The 13,192-nt window shown below is 43.5% G+C and overlaps 2 protein-coding genes across 24 annotated transcripts in view; one reads left to right on the top strand and one right to left on the bottom strand.

Moving 5' to 3' along the window:
- The window catches only part of Cmss1 (cms1 ribosomal small subunit homolog), a 297,760-nt gene that overhangs the window by 54,311 nt on the left and 230,257 nt on the right, over positions 1 to 13,192 (bottom strand). For 3 of the 21 annotated variants that reach the window (XM_087575873.1, XM_087575875.1, XM_087575879.1), the window contains 3 exons: positions 3,122 to 3,228; positions 2,364 to 2,491; positions 1,164 to 1,315 (listed from right to left, as the gene is read on the bottom strand). The exons of 10 other annotated variants lie outside the window; for them this stretch is intronic. The gene's annotated coding sequence lies outside the window, so the exon portion shown is untranslated. Of the gene's footprint in view, positions 1 to 1,159; positions 1,316 to 2,363; positions 2,492 to 3,121; positions 3,229 to 4,341; positions 4,534 to 13,192 lie in introns of those variants that run through there. 8 more of the 21 variants (XM_087575880.1, XM_087575881.1, XM_087575878.1 and 5 more) reach the window with 6 other exon arrangements.
- The window catches only part of Filip1l (filamin A interacting protein 1-like), a 239,441-nt gene continuing 227,351 nt past the window's right edge, over positions 1,103 to 13,192 (top strand). For 2 of the 3 annotated variants that reach the window (XM_087576328.1, XM_087576330.1), the window contains exon 1: positions 1,103 to 1,572. The gene's annotated coding sequence lies outside the window, so the exon portion shown is untranslated. 3 annotated transcript variants of the gene reach the window in all.

Raw genomic sequence — 13,192 nt, 5'->3', positions numbered from 1 at the left:
TATCAAAAGAAGAGAATTAGTATAGATTATGTATGTTACATGCACTTTCTCTAAGTCTGAACTCATTTCAGTGTCATTAATTAAAAATAAAGGGCATAGGGCTCCTGAGATGGCTGGAGGGTAAAGGGGCTGAATCTGATCCTTCAAACCTGCATGATACGAGAAATGGATTCTCACACTTTGTCCTGTGACCTACACACACACACACACACACACACACACACACACACACACACACACACACACAAAGACAAAGAACATGGTTTCTTTAGAGGGACTCACATCCCATTTTGAATTCCCAATGTAGTCTCTGTCATCCCGGGCAGTTACTTAATGACTGTCGCCTTTGACTTCCTCAGCTGAGCACTAGGAATGAGGCCCATTTAAGAGAACGCCATGAGGATTAAATAAGGTCCCGCACAGACTGCACTTCAGGCAGCTGGCAGGCATGTGAGGTGGACCTGTTATCTAATTAGTGCTGCAATGTGTATCTGTGGAAATGAACAAGCTCTCCATCCCACTCATACCCCACCAGAACAAGTGATACCAACTAGGGAAAGTTACGTTGAGCCTTTTAATTTCAGTACTCTGAAATATGAAATTCTGCGAACACCTGAATAACATATAATGACAATAAAAGTGTATTATACGCTCGGGTATACATTTAGAGCTTTCTTAGCAGTCTGTTCCCTTGTCTTCTGTAACACTAAATGGAGTGGGCAGGCATTCAAATTAAAGAGCAACACTGCGTTAATAATGGTGAATGTCTGCACACAGTGCCTTGGGTTATGGCTGTCAAATAAGGGTCACAGCTTTGTTAAATCTCAAGGAAAGCCTACATCACTTCACAGCTGCAGGGTACAAAATCAGGGGCCACCTAATATCTATCTGGGCATCTGCTCCTAATGTGGTGGTACTGCTGTTTGACTCACAGTGGACTTGAGGCAGCAACGTGGCACAGAAGGGGTCCTAGGCTGTGCCCAGCAGTTCTCTCTTCATCTAGGATATGCGCATGAGTTTGAAATGACCCAGGAGGAGATTTCAGAGATGTCTGCCAACGAGTGGTGTCTTTTAATCTGGAGAGCAGCTGTTGGGCACAGGCATTCAAGTACACAAACACCCTCGCGCACACACGCAAATACACTCCGAGAGCCGATACCTGCCTCTACTTGTCTGCTGAGGGCAGAAGGTTTTTGGCCTTAGGGTCACTTAATCTTATAGCCCAGTTCTGCTAGTCGCTTTCTTCAGTGGAGACCGGCAAAGCTGTGGGGTGAGCGTTTTGGCAAGGTCGCCTGTCTTCAGAGCATGAAGGACACTGCCCGGCAAGGAAAGAAGGTTATATTTAGTGTTCGGGCCCACTCAGTGCTGGGCTCCGTGCTGCACCCCTTTTGCAGAACCATCCCTGGTCCCTGGTTACATACTCTCCGTGACTTTGAGACCCACAAACCAAATAGCGAGAGGGTGCCCAAAAAGAAAAGAAAACGCTGTTGGGTGCTCAGGCTCCACTACTGGATTTTGGCAGGGATCAGAAGAGAAAACTGCCAGGCCTGACCAAGCACAGGTATCTGCACGGTAAGCTAAGTGTCTCTGTCCTGCTCGAGAAGGGCCTTGAGATGTTTCTGTGTTATCTAACAGCTGGGGATGGCCAAATGCTCTCCAGAAGCAAGATCCTGGGGAGATTATGTAAGGGGAGGGAGGAAGTCTCAGGTATGATTAAAATTTTACGAAGGATGAATTTTAGGCTAAAATAGTTTAGTAAAAGCCAATTATAAAATAGAGGTCACATTCTGTCGGCAAGTTTTGTTACGTTGTGGGCAATGAAAGAAACCTTGAAGGAAATAGTAAACTATTATCCTCTTAAGAGTAAGTCAGACGGTAAAAGTAGTGAGCGAGGTTTGAGTGCATGGCTTTCTTTTGCTAGTGGTTGGACTCTGTAATGCAGAGCACTGGATGGATGTCCACAGGTACATCGCACCCTGGTGCAAAGGAGACGTGACTCCAGGCTGCTGCAGAGAATACTGTGGTGGCCCTGCTCTGTGCGCAATGGGAGTATCATGTAATGCTCTGGATGGCTGGGAAATTTTGTATATTGAATAGCAGTTATTTTAACAGATGTGTATGCTCACTTAAGGTGAATTTTATGCAATCTATTTTCCCTTCATAGTGACCAATGATCACATCTTTAAAATAAACGTGTCAGGAAACATTAGAACAGGTACAGTGCAAACATTGCCAAACTACAGTCCCGCGTTCCATGGTGAATGAGATCTGCTGTGTGATACTGCTGCAGATAAAGCGCCTTACTGCAACGTCACAGGCCTATCTGTCAACCCCTGAAAAACAAATCCCAAGTCACTAGTTACCTCTCAGGTCACCAGGTGACACTCAGGAAGCTTTCCTCATGCTTGAAAGCTCAGCACAAGATGAGAGCTTTTTTTGTTATTGACATTTTCCAGAAGCATCAATAATTTTAACTTGCTATTTTCACTTTCTAAAAACAAATATGCAGTGTAATTAACACATATGTCCTCTGAGGAGACTATCCTGTGTAATTTCCCAAAGTGATGCTGGGTTTGGATCTTGATTACAGCCAATGGAAAACCACTCAAAAAATACCATGGCCAAGAGAAGCAATCACTGGTTATGAAGAAAGGACTCTGATTTATCCTCAGACTCCAGCATCTACTAAAGCTCATGTGTAATTGTCTCTTTCTAAACTTCACTCAACTAGGATTTCAGTCAAGAACTAACCTCAGGCAGGAACACTGTAACTAGATATATTTTATCGTGGCTTCAAAATGAGGATGTATTTGGAGAGATTTAGAGTATGACTTGCCAAGAGTTGGGCAGGTCCAAGGAAGGGGAAAATACCCGAGTAAGTGAACCTCTTATTCTTTCCTTCAGAACGGAGTTCATATTATTCTTTATCTCAATCTAAAACAAAGTTTCACTATCAAGCCATATGCTTTGCCTAACCACATGCATTAAAGTGTTTAAAACTGTTTATTTTCTGTTGTCTAGAATTAGTGATTATAAGTATTTAGCAACTATTCACACTGAACAAAGATTGATACTATTTCCTCAATATCAGGGTTAACACTTTCTTGGGAAAGCACTTAACTTGTCTCAGTTGCTCATTCATTCATTATCCATTGGAATGCCTCCGTCCTAGGACCCCAGTGGGTTCTTAGGGTGCAACGGTCACTGAGGCAGATGGTCTGAGCATCTCTGTAGAAGGAAATTACCAGAACTTGAAACACTAGAGTACTGTGCACATTGTTTACCACGGTTAAGAATTTTCACCCTAATTTCTTATTAAAACAGACCCAGAGATGTTTACTGTTTCTGAAAAGGATTATTTAGTATCTGTAAGATATGGAAACAATCCCAGAGACCATTTCAGCATCAAATAAGCAAGGTAGAATATACATTTTGCACAAATAATTGAGGATCATGAAGAAATGTTGATGTTTGGACCAAGTAAAAGACACTTGACAGAAGGTTCACTTACTGACAATCTGCTTTTTTCAGAACTGGGTTGGACAGGAAAATCCTTAAGGAGCACTGTGGAACAAAATCTGTATTTCTTAGAAATCAGGGTTTCCTCTGGACAGATGTTCACAATGCTTGTGCCCGTGTGGCAGTCAGTCACTGTGTCTATACTGCAATACTGCTGCCCACCTTGGGTGGCTGTGGAAGCGTTATGCTACAATGTCACACTTCTGGAAAGTTTTGTTTTGTACATGGAACTCATAAGTGAACCAGTTGATCTTATGTGATAGGGGAGGTTGATATTCGTAAGTTGTGGCTCAGCAGATCACAAACTAGGACTTAGGCATTTAAGGGGTTAGTCCAGATCATTTTCAGCCTGATGTAAGCCTTTAGAATAATTCTTTAAGTGAAAGGTTAGAAAATTCTAATTTTTCAACATGAATGCACATACCCTGGGTACCGACTGCTTGGATTGTATTGGAAGACTGGAAACTATGCCACAAGGAAGGGATTCAACACCTATCACCCCACCATCCTTTCCTGTCTCCATTTTCCTTAGACCAGAGTTTTCCCCTTCAGCCTCCTCACTAAAGAGGCTACTGCTTTTCCCTTGTGGACGCTGGGTAACTAGGATGGTTACTTGTGAACTTAGCCTCCCACACTACCATAGTGAAATAAAAATATTCTGAGAAGAATAAACATCATTGTCACAGCTTTCAGCATTGAAGAAAAGCCTGTCACCATCTGTGACAAGGACAGTAGGGCATGTTGGCTCTTCAGCTCCATGTAAAAGCAAATGGGATTTAATGATCAGTGCCATCAGCTTAGCAACGGCAAACACCAACTCACCTGTTGTAGATCCTACTTCTTGGGGAAGATGGATGGGAATAAGAAAGAGCAGCACAAGAAAACAAACCCACAAACGAACAAACCAAGCTCCACACACGAGGAAGTGCTAAGTGTACACACCAAGCTGCAGGACTGGGCAGACTGCTGAAGAGAGCAGTGTGTGAGTGGATGTTGGCCTTTCTGATGACATTTGGGAGTACGCTGACCTGCAGCTATATTTCTTACTTTTGTTTTGGCTCGCGGTTTAAGAAGGGAGCAGTCCGCTGTGGTGGGAGGGCATGGGAATGGGAGGGGCCTGGTCACATTGCTCCTGAGGCTAGGAAGCAGAGAGGAACCTTCTGCTTACCTGACTTCCTCATTTAGTCCATCTAAACACCTCTGCCCTGTGATGGGAAGACCTTCAGACACACGACCACAGCTGCTAACTAACACAGAGAATGTGTGTATGGCACCACGTAGAGCCAGTACTATCTACTGTTAACCGTGACCAAGTCACAAGACTTCCTTCCCCATTTCCTTTCTTCCTTTTTGTACTTTTATTAATTCTTCGGGGGATGTTCTGATGAATTTCTATCCAGTTTGTGGGTGAGAATGGGGATCCCAGACCATCAAAATGGACCCCGGGGTGTCATGACCACAAAACTGAAATTAGGAGTGCATAGCAAAGTGCTATGAATATAATAAACATAATTTATTAATTAATATAATAAATTATATAATAAATATAAATAAGGGGTTATAATAAAGCGAAGCTGCTTCTGTGCTTCTCCTTTGAGCTTCTGCACCTGGTCCTGAAAGTGACACAGAGCTGCTGCCTGTGTAGCAGTGTGAGCCTGCCAGGCTGTGCCTGGGACAGCACCGACACCAGCTGCTCCTCATATCTCCACTTGAGGCTATTTTAAGCAACTCCGCACTTGATCAGGGAGCGTGTGGGGTTAAGCCTTATGTTTTCCACTTTGGTTTTAGATCCTAAGCAGGTGCAGTTAACACTAAAAATTAAAAAAATCTTATTATTCTATTTTTTTAAACAATTAAGACATAAATAAGTTCATGTTAGGAGAGGCATGAAATAAAGACTGGGATTGCGAAGTTTTGGAGTTCCAAGGCATCCTGAGTCTTGAGGGAGACTATTTCACATCAAACAAACAAAAGACAGAAAGTTATTCTTTAAATCTAATTAACATTATTTAGGACTTGTTTTAAAGTATCAGTCATTTCTACCATAGTTTTTGTTTGGATGGATTTTAGTTCTATTACACAATTGACCTATATAAAGTTTGGCTTGAATTAGTGTAGTGTTTGAGTCTTTGTGCTAATACCCATTAAGATTATTCTATGATCTATTTCTCATGCCTGGCATATGACTGTGGAGGACACCGTAAGGCAAATAGGGCTGTGTGACAGTATGGAACTGCGATTTGTCATTTGAACTTTCAGAGATGGGAAGAGTTTATCCTCTGTGAATCGTGCCTCTACTTAAAGCAAAATCATTCCGAGTTGTCTTAAGCCTAGTATCTGCAAACTCTTTTAAAATACAGGTCGTCCCACCCCATCTACTGCAAGTGTCCCACATGTTCATGCCCCCAAATCCGAGCTGTCTATTCCAACAGTTCAAAAGTTAGACTCATGCTAGTTAGGAGATTCAACGAAAAGATATGCTGACATCTGATGCTTGTGTTCAACTGGAGAGAAAAAAGAAGGGAAATAGGTAAGCAATAGGGTGGGCATACCCAAGATTGAAGAGTTTCTTGGGAAGTGAGACTTTCTCTGACAGGATCAAGTTGCAGAAGTTTATTGCTGTAAAGGACCCATTCATTTATAAGAAATGAGGCACACTGGTCCATGACTTTGAATATTGTATACAAACAGCCTCCTAGTTCAAGGAGACAGACAAGTAGGTTGGGATTTGGTCAACCATCCATTTACTGAGCTTCTCTGCCCCTGTCGACTGGAGGGACTGATAATACTGCTTGATATGTAGCATGCTAGCAGGCCCAGCATCTCACGACAATAACCCAAAGCAAGGCTCTACATTATAGAGATGCTCTCTCGATGCCATTCATGTAATACTTACTACACGGATGTAAGCTTAAACCAACTAAACAGGCGATGTTTATATAAAGTGCAAGTTCCCTGATTTTCCACTCCTCAGCTCTGCTGGCAGAATATCCCTGTGGGCATCATTTGACAGTATGCTTAAAATGCAGACTGACAGGCTCTACCCTAGAACCCAGTCTACACTTTGAGATTTCTTTGTAAGTATTTGAAAAGCATATTATATCTGTGCTTTTCACCTACCTGTGGCATGAAACAAAAATTTTGTTGTGGTCCATTTATCATTGACTGTAACATTTTTTTTTTTTTTTAAAAATCTGGATCACAGGCTAAGATTCTGTAGTAATGTCAAACTGCTGTAAAAGCTCCTAAATGCTTACAGACCAGCATAGATTGACACACAACACACTAAATCATATTAATTGTGTGTGTGTGTGTGTGTGTGTGTGTGTGTGTGTGTGTGTGTGTATGTATATATTCCAAGTATGAGGCTATTACAAATGAAACTACTAAAAATATTACTACTCAGTTATATGCTAGTTGGCTGTTAGGTTAGAAAGCATCAAATCTAAGAATCATTGAGGAAGGAAATGTCTACTCTATTCTGCCCCAACAAACATGATTTCTTCCAGCCGGCACGGCGGTGGTACATGCCTGCTCTCCCAGCACTAAGTGATTGCTTTCAGCCTGACATCAGCTACATTAGATGTTGTTGATGACTTCACTAAGTGACATTAGTGCATACACTGGCATAGTATATTAAGCCATGCTGGGAAAAAACCTGAAGAGATCAATGGATATTCTGTGTACTTGGCCCAACCAATCTGTGTGGATAGTAGAGGCTGCCTCTGTAGGATGAGCCACATTTAGGCGTGAGTCCAAAGAAAAGCCACGCTTTGTAGGGAGCCATAATTGTACTTTCAAAGTGGCAAAATAACACTATTGCTAAAAGTTACCCTCGCCCCCAATGGTGAGGAGAGGGACATAAGATCATGAGAGTTGTGAAGGTGAGGGTGGACACACAGTGTTGGAAGGGAAAAGTGGGCATGGAAGCTATGCTACTTCGGGAACCACTCTTCCAGCAAGAATGCACACGGCCACCAACACTGGCAAGAGTGGCTCTGGAGGGAGGTTACCAAGGCCACCAACACTGGCAAGAGTGGTTCTGGAGGGAGGTTACCAAGGCCACCAACACTGTCAAGAGTGGTTCTGGAGGGAGCTTACCAAGGCCACCAACACTGTCAAGAGTGGTTCTGGAGGGAGCTTACCAAGGCCACCAACACTGTCAAGAGTGGTTCTGGAGGGAGCTGACCAAGGGCTCCAATCTTGATTGCGTTTGTGACCGTGATGGAGTTGTCAAACTAAAAGGTTTTGGAGAGATGTGTTTTGAGGCAGGGACTTCCAGGCTGGCCCAAAACACATGATCCTTCTGCCTCAGCCACCTGAGTGCTGGGATAACAGGCTTGTAGTACCCTGATGGCTAGAAATGTGTTTGTTGGTGCAGAATTGAATAGTTATTTCCTTCTCCTATGATTCTTGAATTTGATGCTTTCTAATCTAATAGCCAACTTGTATATGACTGAGCAGTCATAACTCTAGCAGTTTCATTGTAATCACCTCGAGCTTGAAACAATTCAAACAGCCTTTTACTGGTGACTGAATAATCACATTACAGTACAGCTTCAGGAGGAATTCTCTACAGCACTAACAATACAGCAGCATGCTACCCACAACTGCACTAGGCTAAGGGAAGTCCAGACTCAAGAAGCCACACTCTGAGTAAGTGCAATTATACGGCATTGTAGCAAATGAAAAGTTACAGGGACAGAAAGCAGATCAGCGACTGCTAGCTTCTAGGACCTAGTGGAGGAGTTCCTGTAATGGGGTGAGAGGGGCTGATTTGGGGTGCTGGAACTTCTGTAGGTCTTGACTGTAATGGTGGCACCTGTGATCTTCCATGTTTATCAGGATTTGCAGAATTAAACATTATCTGAAGGGTACATTTTACTGTTGGCAGAGTACATCTTAAAGATCTGTATGACTGAATACTGAGAGCCTTCTGCCTCCAACTTAAATATCATATTCTGCTTTGGTGTTGATATAATGGAGTTCCTGACAGGTTTGTTTGCATTTGAAGAAAAATTAGGGGGCTGGGGGATGGTTTGGTGGCTTAGAATGCTCTACTGCTCTTGCAGAAGATCCAGAGTTCAATTCTCAGAACATATCTGGCAGCTTATAACCACCCATGATGCTAGTCCCATGGACCCAACACCCTTTTTTGACCCCCACAGGCACTGCGTGCATGTGGTGCACAGACATTCGTGTAGGTACACACAGTATATATAAAATAAAGTCTTAATTTAGAGAAACTAGGATGAAGTCCATCTGTCACATGCTGCATGGGCAGGTGGAAGGCACTCAGAGGCCCACTTGTCACATGTCCCACCTGTACTGGGAGCCATGTGCAAACATGTGGCTGAGAGATGGGAGAGAAGTGGAATGGTTTGTGCATGATGAAGAGAGGTGAGCTGGAGACCAGAGCGTGGAGAGGAGCGGCCTGATGTGAGGAACCTGCACTGCCACCTGAGGCCATAAGTCCCTCCTGCCTGTGCTGCCAGTAAGGGCTGTGTCTGGGTCCATGGTCTTACAGCAGCAGGTGGAGATGTCCATGGCTCATGTTACCACCAAAGGCCATTTGGACTTCCTTGATTTGGGCTGCTGACTGGGAACAAGTTGATGTCTGAGGGCTGTGCTAGGATGGTCCCACGCCTCCTTGGCTGTAGCTCTCAGGAGAGAAGAGACTCTGCTCCCTACCTGAGAAGCACAGTAAGCTGGTCCTGGTAGCAGGGTGCACATAGTTGGCCCTGAGGGCATGAGCATAGGAGAGCTGGCCCCATCACTCATCTGTTGTGAGGTGGTGTGGGCGAGGGAGACATCCCTCCACCCCGCTTGCTGTCTGTAGCATGCAGGAGGGCTAGCTCCAGGGTCATGGAGTAGGAGAGCTGTCTGTATTCCTCATCGGCTGCTGCACTGGGGAGAAGGGGCACAGCATCTCACCCGGACAGCACCCTCAGGGCTGAGAGCAGGGCTGACATTGGGTGAGCTGCTGGGGCAGGGCTGGAGAGCTTGTGAGCTGACCAACCCAGCCACCACTCATGCCCAGATTCAATGCTATGAATTGGTCCATCCCAACATTTACCCTGGGAACTGCTAAAGCACATGCAATGGGTAATCATGCAGAGCCAAAGCTGCAGGATCTCTACGCCACTGGGCAATGTCATGATGTCTGAGAGGGAGGAGTCCTGGTGAGGATGCAGTATTGATAATATAGCAGAAGCCACAGGCCCCAACCAGACCAATGACTCATTGCAAAGAATATTTGCAAATAAAGATGTGGGACACACTGTGACACACTACAGCTTCCATACTGAGATGGTTTTTGTTTTTGTTTTTTTAATTTTTAACTTTATTTTTATTTTTGTGGGGGAGGTTGCAAGGACAGAGGGTGGGTCCGTAGGAAAGGGCAGATGAATGGAATTGGGGTGCATGATGTGAAATCCAAAAAGAATCAATAAAAAAGAAAAAAGGTAGAAGTCAGATATCTTTCCCTTTCTCTCTCTTTCCCTCCCTCTACTGCCCGCCTCCCAAGTCAGGATGCTAAAACAAAGGGAAAAGAATATTTGAAAAATGTCTGATGAAGTTTACCCACCTTGTTCTCAGATGAAAAACCGAGGCAGAGGAAACTGTTGGCAGAGAAATTTGCCAGTGTTTTTAAAAGATAAAACTTATCAACCTCCAGAATTCCTGGAAATTCAACTCTAAATACTTTTTGTGTAATACTGACTTATAAAGTACTGTGCAATGAAAATATCCTGGGGCAAAGATCTATGCAAAACTTTTTCTTCAAGTAGCTGCTCTCCTGTTAAGTAATTGGCCAAAGGCTGCGGGCTTCTCAACAAGTCACAAATAAACTTGATCTGATTTTCCTTGTCAGACATTACTGCATGCCTGACTCATCTATGAAGATCGAAACTACCAATGCCCGCTGTACTCAGTGTAGGGACACCACAAAAGAAGGCCCTAGCCATGCCTGGAAGGGTGCGCCTGTTCCTTTGCTTGCTTACTTATGTTACAAACAAATGATGTCCCAAACACTCTTCTGGATCTTACAGTCTGCTGTTGATCTTGGAACTGTAACATATCAGCATGTAGATATGGAGCCATGCCCAACCATTAGAACAGAGTAAGGACTGTTTTATGAGTTGAAAATATATGAATGCCCCCCAAAATCAAAGTCAGAATGAAAGCAGCCAATGGTGAGTTCATCATCGTAGTGTATAATGTCTGGAGCATGGACTCTCCCAGAGGGCAGCTCTGGCTTCCCACTCACTTCCCTTCCACCCTCAACAGCTACTTCAGCTCAAGGCTTCAGTTTTCTGAACTACAAACTGGAGATAATAACTAAACCTGCCTTTGCTGAGAGCAATAAAGGGGAGATATAAGGTAGTGAGCACATTTATAATGGCATAAAAGTACTTAGTGAGCAGGTGCTGGCATCGCCAACATTGCTAATACAGAAAATTACCATGACACTATCTATAGTTTGGGTCTAAGTAGTCCAATGTGAATACATGGTATACACCTTCTGAGAAGCTGATTAATGGTATGGGATATAAAACACACAAAGGAAAATTTAGATTTTCTGAACCAACTGAAGAAGCCCTGGGTGGTCAGCGAAGCACATGAATGATGCTTTCTTTGAACCCTAAGTTATGATCATAGCTCCACTCTATGCACCTGCTAACAGGCATGAGTTTAGAAAGCAAAAGTTCATGTTTTGGGCACTATGAAAATCCCCAGGAAGTCAACTCTTGAAAACAAACCTGAAATTTTCCTGATGGGTGTTAAAGAGCAGAAATATTTTTTTCTTTCCTTTGAGAATCTCTGGTTTTGTGCAAGTAACACATTTTTAAAAAAAAATAAATTATCATTCTCTTGCTCACTTCTGTCATAAAATTGAAACTGCACACTGGACGTTCCACACTCAGAAAGGTGTTAATTTACAGCCTCACAGCCCAGAGGATTCTGAGTAGACAGTGAAAGTCTCAGATGTGTTCCCTTTACTCCAGAGGAGGACACGACTCTTCCTGCCTAGCAGTCTCAGAAGAGCCTCAGTGCGGGAGTGCTGAATTTCTCCTTTTGAAACAGGCACTGCCACGGTCCTTTCCTATTCGGAAAGACAGCATTTGCACACACAAGATATCCCATCACTTAAAAAGTGGATCAGGTTTCAGAAAGGGTGTGCGGAGGCATTAAATACCCGCTAAACAGAAAGTGGAAAACACCAGTTCAGATTACAGTGGATCTGTTGCTCCCAAAGTAAGCAAAGTGACCAGGACATTTTACCACCAACAGTGTCAAAAGAGAGCAGCGTGCCTACTGAGGGAAGGGGGACGTCAACTCAAACCTGTGTGCACTTAGTCACGTCCTCAGAACCACAAAGTCGCAATTATGATCCAAATAATCGAGTTATCTCGGCACATAATTTGGCTAAGTCTCCAACTACATCTGGATAGTTCCTTTATACTAGGCAGCTTCAATTGAGGCCCAACTAGGTCTGCCATAGCCGCCGGGTGCATACAACGTCGGAATTATTAATAGCATGGAGTACCTTCATGCACTACCAGTGTGAACAGGAAGCTGCAGGTTTCTTGTCTGTCTTTAAATCCAGAGGATGACAGCTTTCAGCATTAGATCAGATACCTCTTAGTGGGAAGACACAGTCACCATTTGTGGTGTGTGTGTGTGTGTGTGTGTGTGTGTGTGTGTGTGTGTATGTGTGTGTGTGTTGTGAGTGGTTGTGAGCTGGCATGTGGGTGCTGGGTATTGAACCTGTATCCTCGGCAAGAGCAGTAAGCATGTGTAAGCACTGTTCTGCCTCTCCTACTCCCTTCCGGCCACTATTTTAATGGAATTTTTGTATTTGTACTTTTCTCTCATCTGACCAGAAAACATCTTTCTTAGCACTGGAATATTATCTTATTCATCAGCAGAGTTTTAAGTCTATTTTAAGCAGCAAAATACCATGATTGTTTCAAATATATGAAAGCATAAGGTCTTAGGCCAGAATAACTTCATGCATTGGATGGGGTTTAAGGCACTTTCTAGATTCACAGAGAAGCTGACGCACAATGGAAGGGTGAGTAGCATCTCACCCAGGGAAGCTTCTGGACCCTCAAACTCTTACCAGGGACACAAACTAACAGAGGAGGCGCATGCATGAACATGACATGCTTTTAACTAAGGGAAAATCTGCAGCCGTCAGCTGTCCTATAGACCCCAAGGGCTTTCTTGGTATCAGTTTCTATGCCTCTCTGGCATCTAGGAGACTTTCTTTTTGGGAGGTAATATTCTTCCTCGCCTAATCTTGAGACTACTAAATCTGGCAAGAGAAAGTCTGTAAAGGTTTAGTCTGACATTTTTCACCTGCAAACATATAATTTGTTCATCGCATTTATTGATGTCACTTCTGTTTAATTGCTCCGTCAACCCCACCCAACCATTCACATTTCAGATTTTCCTGTGTATCCTATGCATAGCACATAGAACTGTTTTTGTATAACTGTTTGCCTTGGTTTCTTGACTCCTAAGCACAGCTCCACCCACCTATCATGTTTGTGATAGTAAAAGGTGCCTGTGAAGAATGACCTCTAAGACGATGGCATTGCTGAGTTCTCAGCGGGAAGCGCAGATATTTACTAAAAATAAAAAGGTCTGTCTGATGAAAGGAGAGATT

The sequence above is a fragment of the Rattus norvegicus genome, chromosome 11 (assembly GCF_021556685.1).
Source record: "Rattus norvegicus strain SHRSP/BbbUtx chromosome 11, alternate assembly SHRSP_T2T, whole genome shotgun sequence".
In the NCBI taxonomy this organism is placed as follows: domain Eukaryota; kingdom Metazoa; phylum Chordata; class Mammalia; order Rodentia; family Muridae; genus Rattus; species Rattus norvegicus.
The sequence above is the reverse complement of the archived record's forward strand: the minus strand, read 5'-3'. Positions and strand labels throughout refer to the sequence as shown.